The sequence below is a fragment of the Tachyglossus aculeatus genome, chromosome 1 (genome assembly GCF_015852505.1).
Source record: "Tachyglossus aculeatus isolate mTacAcu1 chromosome 1, mTacAcu1.pri, whole genome shotgun sequence".
Lineage (NCBI taxonomy): Eukaryota > Metazoa > Chordata > Mammalia > Monotremata > Tachyglossidae > Tachyglossus > Tachyglossus aculeatus.
In genome coordinates, this window is record NC_052066.1 from 28,283,890 (window position 1) to 28,296,600 (window position 12,711).

Consider the following 12,711-nt stretch of genomic DNA (forward strand, 5'->3'; position numbering starts at 1 on the left):
TAATATGAATAAATAAATGATGGATATGCACATTAGTGCCGTGGGGCCGTGGGCAGGGGTGGTGAATACAGCTAATCGGGGTGACACAGAAGGGAGTGGGCAAAGAAGCAATGAAGGCTTAGTCAGGAAAGGCCTCTGGGAGGAAATGTGCCTCAGTAAGGCTTCGAAAAGGAGGAGTCAGTTGAATTTGCGCACCTACTGTGTGCAAAACACTGTACTAAGCACTTGGGAGAGTGCCAAATAACACTCACATTCCCTGCCCACGATGAGCTAAATGTCTAGAGGGGAGATTAATTGTCTTTTGGATATTAAGAGGAAGGACGATCCAGGCCAGAAGCAGAATGTGGACAAGTCACTTCACTCTCTGTGACTCAGTTCCCTCATCTGTAAAATGCGGATTAAGACCGTGAGCCCCACGAGGGGCAGGGACTGTGTCCAACCTGCTTAGCTTGTATTCACCCGAGTCCTTAGTATAGTGCCTGGTGCACAGTACTTGTCAGCTGTGTGACCTTGGGGAAGTCACTTCACTTCTCTGTGCCCCAGTTACCACATCTAAAATGGGGATTGAGGCCGTGACCCCCATGAGGGACAAGCTTTGTGTCCAACACGATAATAATAATAATAATAATAATGTTGGCATTTGTTAAGTGCTTACTATATGCCAAGCACTGTTCTACAACGCAATTGAGTTGTCCCAAATGGGGCTTACAGTCTTAATCCCTGTTTTACAGATGAGGTAACTGAGGCAAAGAGAAGTTAAGTGACTTGCCCAAAGTCACACAGCTGACAGGTGGCGGAGCTGGGATTAGAACCCACAACCTCTGACTCCCAAGCACGTGCTCTTTTCTCCAAGCCACGCTGCTTCTCTGCGATTTGCTTGTAATAATAATAATGATGGCATTTCTTAAGCGCTTACTATGTGCAAAGCACTGTTTTAAGCGCTGGGGAGGATACAAGGTGATCAGGTTGTCCCACGTGGGGCTCGCAGTCTTAATCCCCATTTTACAGATGACGGAACTGAGGCTCAAAGAAGTTAAGTGACTTGCCCAAGGTCACACAGCAGACATGTGGTGGAGCCGGGATTCGAACCCATGACCTCTGACTCCAAAGCCCGGGCTCTTTCCACTGAGCCACGCTGTATTAAGCACTGGGGTGGTTACAAGCACATAGTGTAGCTTGTAACAGTGCCTGGCACATAGTAAGCGCTTAACAAATGCAACTATTATTATTATTATTAAGCGCTTAACAAATGCCATGAAAAAAAGCAACAACAGGCCAGCTTCGTACACGCCCCATCTCTTCCCTGAAGCATAGCTTCCCACCTAAAGTTGGGAGGGAGGAAGCTCTGCCATCAGACTCACTGCTTGGACGGCATAATGTCTGCCTTTTTTTCCACTCTCCAATTCCATTAGGGAATTTTCTTTTTATTCCAGAAGGGGAAGGAAGCCCTAATCCTTAGGTAGGCTTCTCCTTGTCCTCACCCTGCCTTGCCCTCCTGTCGCAGCCCCGACACTGAGACCCTAGAACGGTAATCAGTCAGTCAATCATATTTATTGAGCATAGACTGTGTGCAGAGCACTGTACTAAGCGCTTGGGAGAGTACAATGTAACAGTTAACAGACACATTCCCCGCCCACAACGAGCTTACAGTCTAGAGGGGGAGACAGACATTATAAATAAATTCCAGTTAAGTAAATAGGTTCTGTGGGACTGCGGGTGAAAAAAGGGCATAAGTCAGGGCAACGCAGAAGAGAGTTGAAGAAAAGGAAGAGGGTTTAGTCAGGGAAGGCCTCATGGAGGAGCTGTGCCTTCACAGCGCTTAATAAATGCCATCCAAATAAGGTTTTCAAGCAGAGGAGAGTAATTGTAATTAATTACAATTAATTAAGTAATTAAGAGAAGCAGCATGGCTCAGTGGAAAAGAGCACGGGCTTTGGAGTCAGAGGTCATGGGTTCAAATCCCGGCTCCACCAGTTGTCAACTGTGTGACTTTGGACAAGCCACTTAACTTATGTGGGCCTCAGTTACCTCATCTGTAAAAATGGGGATTAAGACAGTGAGCCTGACTTGGGACAACCTGATCACCTTGTAACCTCCTCAGTGCTTAGAACAGTGCTTTGCACATAGTAAGAGCTTAATAAATACCATCATAAAAAAAAAGTGTAGGATTTGAGGAGGGAGGGTGTTCCAGGCCAGAGGCAGGATGTAGGCCGGAGTTTGGTAATGAAGTGAGCAATGCCCTTCAAGAGGGAGAAGAAGGGTGCCCCAGCACTTGGAGGCTGGGAAGATGATGCCAACTTGTACTTCCCAAGCGCTTAGTACAGTGCTCTGCACACAGTAAGCGCTCAATAAATACAATTGAATGAATGAATGATGATGGTATTTGTTAAGCGCTTACTATGTGCCAATAATAATAATAGTAATAATGGCATTTATTAAGCGCTTACCAGCGTGGCTCAGTGGAAAGAGCCCGGGCTTGGGAGTCAGAGGTCATGGGTTCAAATCCTGGCTCCGCCAATTGTCAGCTGGGTGACTTTGGGCAAGTTACTTCTCTAGGCCTCAGTTCCCTCATCTGTAAAATGGGGATTGAGACTGTGAGCCCCACGTGGGACAACCTGATCACCTTGTATCTCCCCAGTGCTTAGAACAGTGCTTTGCACATAGTAAGCACTTAACAAATACCATTATTATTATTATTATTATGTGCAAAGCACCGTTCTAAGTGCTGGGGAGGTTACAAAGTGATCAGGTTGTCCCACGGGGGGGCTCACAGTCTTCATCCCCATTTTACAAATGAGGTAACTGAGGCCCAGAGAAGTGAAGTGACTTGCCCAAAGGCACACGGCCAACAATCGGCGGAGCAGGGATTTGAGCCCACGACCTCCGACTCCAAAGCCCGGGTTCTTTCCGCTGAGCCATGCTGCCAAGCACTGTTCTTAGTGCTGAGGACGCAGGACAGGGGAGTTAGGCCCCAGGGAGGTAAGCGTGTATTCTGGGTGCCCTCGCTGGCTGGCTCGCTTCCCCAGGGATTGTTTTGGGCTCCACCTTCACCTTCCCGTAGCTTTAGGATGTTGAGGGCCCCTCCCTCTCTTCCCCAACCTTCAGGGACCAAGTTGCCAGCTCCCCTACTCCTAGCTTCAGGGCTGTTCCGTGGCGGAACAGGCAGCCACAGACCCATGACGATGGGAATCATCACGCCGAGCACTCTCCAATTTAAATGTTTGGTTTACGCAAAGTGAGATGGCACTGTGCGTGCTCTCAAGATCAATCCTGTAGCACGCACACAATTCAAAGGGAAATGAGGCTTGAACTAAGCACCGAACTGCTTAGGACCAGGGCTGATTGAGGCAGGCAGGTTAGCACATAATAATAATGATGGCATTTGTTAAATGCTTACTATGTGCAAAGCACTGTTCTAAGCACTGAGGAGGATACAAGGTGGTCAGGTTGTCCCATGTGGTGCTCACAGTCTTCATCCCCATTTTACAGATGAAGGAACTGAGGCACAGAGAAGTGAAGTGACTTGCCCAAAGTCACCCAGCTGACAAGCGGCAGAGCCGGGATTTGAACCCATAATCTCTGGCTCCAAAGCCCGGGCTCTTTCCACTGAGCCACACTGTTCCTCACACCTCCGCCACTTGCCAGCTGGGTGACTTTGGGCAGGTCACTTCATTTCTCTGGGCCTCAGTTCCCTCCTCTGGAAAATGGGGGTGAAGACTGTGAGCCCTCCAGGGGGACAGCCTGATTACCTCATGTCCACCCCAGCGCTTGGAACAGTGCTTGGCACATAGTAAGTGCTTAACAGATGCCATCATCATTAACATAGGTAGGAAGGAGAGAGCTGATTGAGTGCATTAAAACCGATGGTCAGGAGTTTGTACTTAATAATAATAATAATAATAATAATAATAATAATAATGGCATTTGTTAAGCACTTACTATGTGCAAAGCACTGTTCTAAGTGCTGGGGAGGTTACAGGGTGATCGCGTTGTCCCACGGGGGGCTCACAGTCTTGGTCCCCATTTTGCAGATGAGGGAACAGAGGCCCAGAGAGGTGAAGTGACTTTCCCAGGGTCACCCAGCTGACAATTGGCAGATCTGGGATTTGAACCCATGACCTCGGACTCCAGAGCCCGGGCTCTTTCCACTGAGCCATGCTGCCTCATAATGTTGCTGCTTCGTACTTGATGTGGAGATGGAGGGGGAGCTGCTGGAGGTTTTCACCACCTGGGGAGACGTGCACAGATCAATTTTTTGAAGAAAAGTGATCCGGGCAACAGAGTGAAGTGTGACCCTGGGCGGGGAGGTCAGCGAGGAGGCTGATAAAGTAGGGCGAGATGGGTATACTGAGCGTCTGGACTAGCCGGTGGTTGTTTGGATGGAGCGGAAATTCTCCAGATGTTGCAGTGATAATAATAATGGCATTAAATAATGGCATTTATTAAAAACTTACTATGTGCAGGGCACTGTTCTAAGCGCTGGGGAGGTTGCAAGGTGATCAGGTTGTCCCATGGTGGGGGTGCTCACAGTCTTCCTCCCCGTTTTGCAGATGAGGTTACTGAGGCCCGGAGAAGTGAAGTGACTTGCCCAAAGTCACCCAGCTGACAGTTGACGGAGCCGGAATTTGAACCCATGACCTCTGACTCCAAAGCCCGGGCTCTTTCCACTGAGCCGTGCTGCAGAATTGACCAAGTATCAGGACGGGCTGAATATGCGAAATGGAGGAGGGAAGAGGGAGACAGGAGTCGAGTGTAATGCCAAGGCTGCAGTCTTTTGAGACGGCACATCGTAATAATAATGATGCCATTTGTTAAGAGCTTACTATGTGCCGAGTACTGTTCTAAGCGCTGAGCGCACATAGTAGAACTGCTATCTACGGGGATGTGAAACTGTGGGGGTCGAGGAGGGCTTGGGAGGGAAGATGAGTTCAGTTTTGGAGGTGTTGAGCTTTGTACATATTTGCTATTCTATTTATTTTATTTTGTTAATATGTTTTGTTGTATGTCTGCCCCTTCTAGACTGTGAGCCCACTGTTGGGTAGGGACCGTCTCTATATGTTGCCGACTTGGACTTCCCAAGCGCTTAGTACGGTGCTCTGCCCACAGTAAGCGCTCAATAAATACGATTGAATGAATGAATGAATGAATCTCCTCCAGAGGCTTCAGAGTCCACCAGTTCAGCCAAGACTTCCTGGAAACTTCAACCTTTTCCCGCTGCGCGTTTCCCCCAACCTCAGGGGATTCCCCAGCACCTGCAAGAATTCCCGGAGTTAGCCGCCAAGCCCACTGAATCAGTTCTTCTGTCTCCTGAAACCCCACCACCTCTAGAACCCCAGAGACGGGCCTCAGTTTACCTGGAAAGTGAACACTGGAGGACAGGTGGGAGTCAGGCATCAAGTGTAAAGTGGGAACAGAGAATGTCCCAGAAGGAGGGAGAGGTGGTGGGGATTTGTCGGCGATAGAACTGTCGAAGATTGAGCTTCACGTGGCTCTTACCGCTTGCTTTTGTAATCCATCGATTGAATTTATTGAGTGCTTACCATTTGCAGAGCACTGTACTAAATGCTTGGGAGAGTCCAGTACCACGGGAGTGCAGTGAAGTTGCCAGTAGAAGAGTGAAATGTGCGGGCTGGGTTACAGTAGGAGAGCAGGGAGGTAGGGTAGGAGGGGGCACAGTAATTGAGGGCTTTAAAGCCAATGGTGAGGAGTTTCTGTTTGATAATAATAATAATGATGATGGCATTTGTTAAGCGCTTACTATGTGCAAAGTACTGTTCTAAGCGCTGGGGAGGTTACAAGTTGATCAGGTTGTCCCACATGGGGCTCACAGTCTTAATCTCCATTTTACAGATGAGGTAAATCCCCCTCGTCCCCCTATCCATCCCCCACATCTTACCTCCTTCCCTTCCCCACAGCACCTGTACATATGTATATATGTTTGTATATATTTGTTACTCTATTTATTTATTTATTTATTTTACCTGTACATATCTATTCTATTTATTTTATTTTGTTAGTATGTTTGGTTTTGTTCTCTGTCTCCCCCTTTTAGACTGTGAGCCCACTATTGGGTAGGGACTGTCTCTATATGTTGCCAACTTGTACTTCCCAAGCGCTTAGTACAGTGCTGTGCGCACAGTAAGCGCTCAATAAATACGATTGATGATGATGATGATGATGAGGTAACTGAGGCACAGAGAAGTTAAGTGACTTGCCCGGAGTCACACAGCTGAGAGTTGGCGGAGTCGGGATTTGAACCCATGAGGTGGAGGTGGCTGGGCAATCACTGGAGGTTTTTGAGGAGTGGGGAAACACAGACTGAATGTTTTTGCAGAAAAATGGTCCGGGCAGTGGAGTTCATTCATTGATTCATTCATATTAACTAAGTGCTTACTTTGTGCAGAGTATTCTAGTAGAGTACAATACAACAATGAACAGACACATTCCCTGCCCACAACGAGCAGTACAGTTTAGCGGGCTGGGGAGAGGAGGCAGACATTTATCTGAATAAATAAATTACGGATATATACATAAGTGCTGTGGGGCTGGGAGGGGCGAAGAACAAAGCGAGCGAGTCAGGGCGAAGACGCAGAAGGGAGTGGGAAAAGAGGAAATGAGGGCTTAGTCAGGGAAGGCCTCTCGGATGAGTCGGGTGTGCGTTCACAAGGCCTTCAAGGTGGGCAGAGTAATTGTCTGTCGGTTTTGAGGAGGGAGGGTGTTCCAGGCCAAAGGCAGGATGTGGGTGAGAGGTCGGCGGCAAGATAGATGAGATAGAGGTACAGTGAGAAGGTTAGCATTAAAGGAGCTTAGTGGTTGGACTGGGTTATAGTGGGAGAGTAGGGAGGCCTACTGGCCTGGCCTGGAATGCCCTCCCTCCATACATCGGCCAAGCTAGCTCTCTTCCTCCCTTCAAAGCCCTACTGAGAGCTCACCCCCTCCAGGAGGCCTTCCCACACTGAGTCCCCTTTTTCCTCTCCTCGTCCCCATCCCCCCCACCTCCTTCCCCTCCCCACAGTACTTGTGTATATATATTTGTACAGTTTTATTACTCTATTTTACTTTTAGATATTTGTTATTCTATTTTGTTAATGATGTACATATTGCTTTAATTCTATTTGTTCTGATGACTGACACCTGTCTACATTCATTCATTCAATCGTATTTATTGAGCGCTTACTGTGTGCAGAGCACTGTACTAAGCGCTTGGGAAGTCCAAGTCGGCAACATATAGAGACAGGTCTACATGTTTTGTTTTGTTGTCTGTCTCCCTCTTCTAGACTGTGAGCCTGTTTTTGCGTAGGTACTGGCTCTATATGTTGCCAACTTGTGCTTCCCAAGCGCTTAGTACAGTGGTCTGCATGCAGCAAGCTTTCAATAAATACAATTGAATGAATGAATGAATGAATGAATGAATGAGGTGAGGTAGGAGAGAACAAGGGGATTGAGTGCTTTGAAGCCATTGGTGAGGAGTTTTTGTTTGACGTGGAGGTGGATGGGCAACCACTCGAGTTTTTTGAGAATTGGGGTTACATGTCCTTAAGGTCTTTGAAGAAAAATGATCCGAGACTGTGAGCCCGTCTTCTAATAATAATAATAATAATAATAATAATAATAATAATAATAATAATAGCATTTGTTAAGTGCTTACTATGTGCAAAGCACTGTTCTAAGCACTGGGAAGGATACAAAATGATCAGGTTGTCCCATGTGGAGCTCACAGTCTTAATCCCCATTTTACAGATGAGGTAACCAAGGCACAGAGAAGTTAAGTGACTTGCCCAAAGTCACACAGCTGACAATTGGTGGATCTGGGATTTGAACCCATGACTTCTGACTCCCAAGCCCGTGATCTATTTCACTGAGCCACACTGCTTAACATAATAATAATATTAATCTATTTTACTTGTACATATTTACTACTCTATTTTGTTAATGATGTGCATTTAGCTTTAATTCTATTTGTTCTGATGACTTTACACCTGTCCCCATGTTTTGTTTTGTTGTCCCTCTCCCCCTTCTAGACTGTGAGCCTGTTGTTGGGTAGGGACTGTCTCTATATGTCGCCAACTTGTACTTCCCAACACTTAGTATAGTGCTCTTCATTCATTCAATTCAATTGTATTTATTGAGCACTTACTGTGTGCGCTCAATAAATACTATTGAATGAGCAGCAAAGTGAAGTGTGGACTGCAGTGGGGAAAGGGAGGGGGCTGAGAGGTCAGCAAGGAGGCTGATGCAGTAATCCAGGCAGAATAGGATGAGTGATTATATGATCATGGATGGAGAAAAGAGGGCATATTTTAGCGATGTTGTGAAGACAAAGGAGGCAGGGAGGTCAGCAAGGAGGCTGATATAGTAATCAAGGCAGGATAGGATAAGTGGTTGGAATAACATAGTAGCAGTTTGGATGGAGAGGATAGTGCCGATTTTAGTGATAGTGCAAAGATTGAACCAGCAGGATTTGGTGGCAGATTTAATATGTGGGCTAAATGAGAGAGATGCGAAGAGGTTAACACCAAGGTTACGGGCTTGTAAGAGAGGGAGGATGATGGTTCTGTCTACAGTGAGAAGAAAATCATGGGGGAAGGCGGGATTTGGGTGGAAAATTAAGGAGTTCTGTTTTGGACGTGTTGTGTTTTTGATGTCCATGGGACATCCAGGTAGAGATGTCCTGAAGGCAAGAGGAAATGTGAGACTGCAGAGAAGGAGGGAGCTCAGGGCTGGAGATAGACTTCGTTATCATCTGCATAGACATGGTATTTGAAGCCACACAGCAGATGAATTCTCCAAGGGAGTGAGTGTAGATGGAGAATAGCAGGATACCCTGAAATGAGCCTTCAGGGACTCCCATAGTAAAAGGGTGGGAGGCAGAAGAGGAACCTGCAGAAGAGACTGAGAATGAGCGGCCGGAGAGATGGGAGGAAACCAGGAGAGGAAATTGTCACTGAAGCCAAGGTTGGATAATGTTTCCAGGAGAAGGGGGCGGTCCACAGTGTCGAAGGCAACTGAGAGATCGAGGAGGATTGGGATGGAATAGAGGCTGATGGATTTGGCAAGAAGATCATTGGTGATTTTTCAGAGGGCAGTTTCTGTGGAGTGAAGGAGGTGGAAGCCAGATTGGAAGGGTTTGAAGAGAGTTTGGTGAGGAATAGTAGGAGGGAGGTGGAGTGATAACTGGAGGGAGCCGTGGGCTCAAGGAAAGGTTATTTTAGGATAGGGGAGACATGGGCTTGTTTGAAAGCAGTGGTGAAGAAGCCATTGGAGTGTGAATGGTTGAAGATGGTGGCCAGAGAGGGAAGAAAGGAGAGGGCAAATGCTTTGATAGGGTGTGAGGGGATGGGGTGGATTTTGAGAGAAGGCAGGAGATCTCCTCTTGAGCTACTACTGGGTAAGGTGGAAGAATTGAAGAGGAAAGAGGAGGGAGGAATTGGATAGGAGCAGGGGAGATTTTAGGTAGATCAGCCCTGTTGGTTTCAATTTTCCCAATAATGTGGGTGGCCAGGTCATTAGGGGCAAGAGATGAGGGAGATGTGGGGATGGGATTTGAGGAGGGAGTTAAGTGTCTGGAATAACTGGTGAGGTAATGATGGAGAAGTAATATTGCTGGGCAGAGTTGAAGGCAGCAAGGATGAACTTGAACTGGACAAGTTCAGCCAGATTTTGACACCTGCCTACATGTTTTGTTTTGTTGTCTGTCTCCCTCTTCTAGACTGTGAGCCCTCTGTTGGGTAGGGACCGTCTCTATATGTTGCCAACTTGTACTTCCCAAGCGCTTAGTACAGTGCTCTGCACACAGTAAGTGCTCAATAAATACGATTGAATGAATGAATGAATGAATGAGTGACTTCCACCAACTTCACTCTTTGTGGCTTGTGTACAGGAGTGAAGGAAGTGGATGGTGGAGGTGATCCAGGGCTATGTGTTAGTAGATAGGATAGGGGAGCAAGTGAATTCGGTTCAGTAATAATAATAATAATGATGGTATCTGTTAAGCTCTTACTATGTGCCAAGCACTGTTCTAAGCGGGGAGATACAAGGTAATCAGGTTGTCCCACATGGGGCTCACAGTCTTAATCCCCATTTTCCAGATGAGGTAACAGGCACGAAGTTAAGTGACTTGCCCAAAGTCAAACAGCTAAGTGGCAGAGCTGGGATTAGAATCTACATCCTCCGACTCCCAAGCCCAGGCTCTTTCCACTAAGCCACTCTGCTTCTCAGTAGTGAGGGTGGGGTTGAGGGTGTCAGTTTGATCATTAAGGGTAGGTAATTTGGGTATGGAGACAAAAGAAAGCATGGTGCATAATAAAAATGACTAAATAACTTCAGAAAACTGGATGGGGTATAAAGATAATAATAATAATAATGATCGCATTTATTAAGTACTTACTATGTGCAAAGCACTGTTCTGAGCACTGGGGAGGTTACAAGGTGATCAGGTTGTCCCACGGGGGGCTCACAGTCTTAATCCCCATTTTACAGATGAGGTAATTGAGGCGTCAGTTAATTAATTCATTACATTTTTATTATGTACCACGCTTTCTTTTGTCTCCATACCCAAATTACCTACCCTTGATGATTAAATTGACACCCTCAACCCCACCGTCACTACTGAGAAGCAGCGTGTCTTAGTGGAGAGAAGTTAAGTGACTTGCCCAAAGTCACACAGCTGACAATTGGAGGAGCTGAGATTTGAACCCATGACCTCTGACTCCAAAGATCAGAAGTCTCTATTGGGGGGCAGGGAACAGGACATATTTGCAGGAAGGAGGTGTGTGGGAGAGAAGGCAATTGAGGAAGTTTTGGGCAGAGGGGTTTCAGAGCTGGTGAGGGTAGAGATTGTAGAGTGACTAGAGACGATGAGATTGAATGTGTGTCCAAATTGGTGAGTGGGCGAGGTGGGGTGGAGCAGGAGGTCAGTGGAGTTGAGGACTGATAGAAAGCAGGAGTGGAAGGGTCGACAGGAACACCTATATGGAAATTCACAAGGATCAATATAAGGATGGAGAGAGATGGAATGTGAGAAAATAATAATAATGAAAATAATGGCATTTGTTAAGCACTTACTATGTGCAGAGCACTGTTCTAAGTGCTGGGGGGGGATAAAAGGTGATCAAGTTGTCCCATGTGGGGCTCACAGTCTTAATCCCCATTTTACAGATGTGGTAACTGAGGCTCAGAGAAGTTAAGTGACTTCCCCAAGGTCACACAGCAGACGTGGCGGAGTCGGGATTCGAAACCCTGACCTCTGACTCCAAAGCCCGTGCTCTTTCCACTGAGCCACGTTGCTTCGGTTTACAAAGTTGGCAGCAGGGCCTGGAGGGGGGTAGATGACCATGACTAGTATCCAGAGTGGGTGACAGAGGCAGATGATATGGGCTTCAAAGGAAGGTAAAAAGAGGGATGGGGGAGGTGGAATCATCATCATCATCAATCGTATTTATTGAGGGCTTACTGTGTGCAGAGCACTGTACTAAGCGCTTGGGAAGTACAAATTGGCAACATATAGAGACAGTCCCTACCCAACAGTGGGCTCACAGTCTAAAAGGGGGAGACAGAGAACAAAACCAAACATACTAACAAAATAAAATAAATAGAATAGATATGTACAAGTAAAATAAACAAATAGAGTAATAAATATGTACAAACATATATACACATATACAGGTGCTGTGGGGAAGGGAAGGAGGTAAGACGGGGGGATGGAGAGGGGGGTGACGGGGAGAGGAAGGAAGGGGCTCAGTCTGGGAAGGCCTCAGCCTGGGAAGGAAAGACGGTGGAAAGCGGTATCGGGAAGCCCGAAGGAAGCCGACTCCACCCCCATTCCCAGTGAGTCTGGGCAAGTGGGAGAAGATGATACCCCTTCTCCCCCCGAGAGAGAGCAGCAGGGAAAACTGCATCATCTGGGGAGAGCCAGGCTTCAAAATGGCCCAGCGATTGGGTCAGGAACAGGTCAACGATGAGGGGAAGCTTCTCCGTAATGGAGCGGGGTTGTCACAGGCTACACTTGGTTGAGGCTGTTGGGGTGGTGCGATAAGAGGGGAGGGGTCGGTTGGAAGAGAACCGATCGGAGTTGGCATAGAGAAGGGGGATGACTTGCCACACTGGGTCAGGAGGACAGGGATGGGGTGGGGAGGTGTGTGGAGGTGAGGAGGGGTTGGATGGAGGGGCGAGGAGCCGTTTGCCGGGAAGAGAGGCCCTGCTGAGAGCTCACCTTCTCCAGGAGGCCTTCCCAGACTGAGCCCCTTCCTTCCTCTTCCCCTCGTCCCCCCTCCATCCCCCCCATCTTACCTCCTTCCCTTCCCCACAGCACCTGTATATATGTATGTATGTTTGTACATATTTATTACTCTATTTTATTTGTACGTATCTATTCTATTTATTTTATTTTGTTAGTATGTTTGGTTTTGTTCTCTGTCTCCCCCTTTTAGACTGTGAGCCCACTGTTGGGTAGGGACTGTCTCTATATGTTGCCAATTTGTACTTCCCAAGCGCTTAGTCCAGTGCTCTGCACATAGTAAGCGCTCAATAAATACGATTGATGATGATGATGATGATGAAGAGAGGACAGGGATGAGCTAATTGGAGGGGCTTCAAGGTCAGACAAGTTTAAGGGTTTAGGAGAGGTTGTCAACAGCAATAACTGCTTATCCCATGGTTCTGGTGATTCATTCATTCATTCAATCGTATTTATTGAGCGCTTACTGTGTGCAG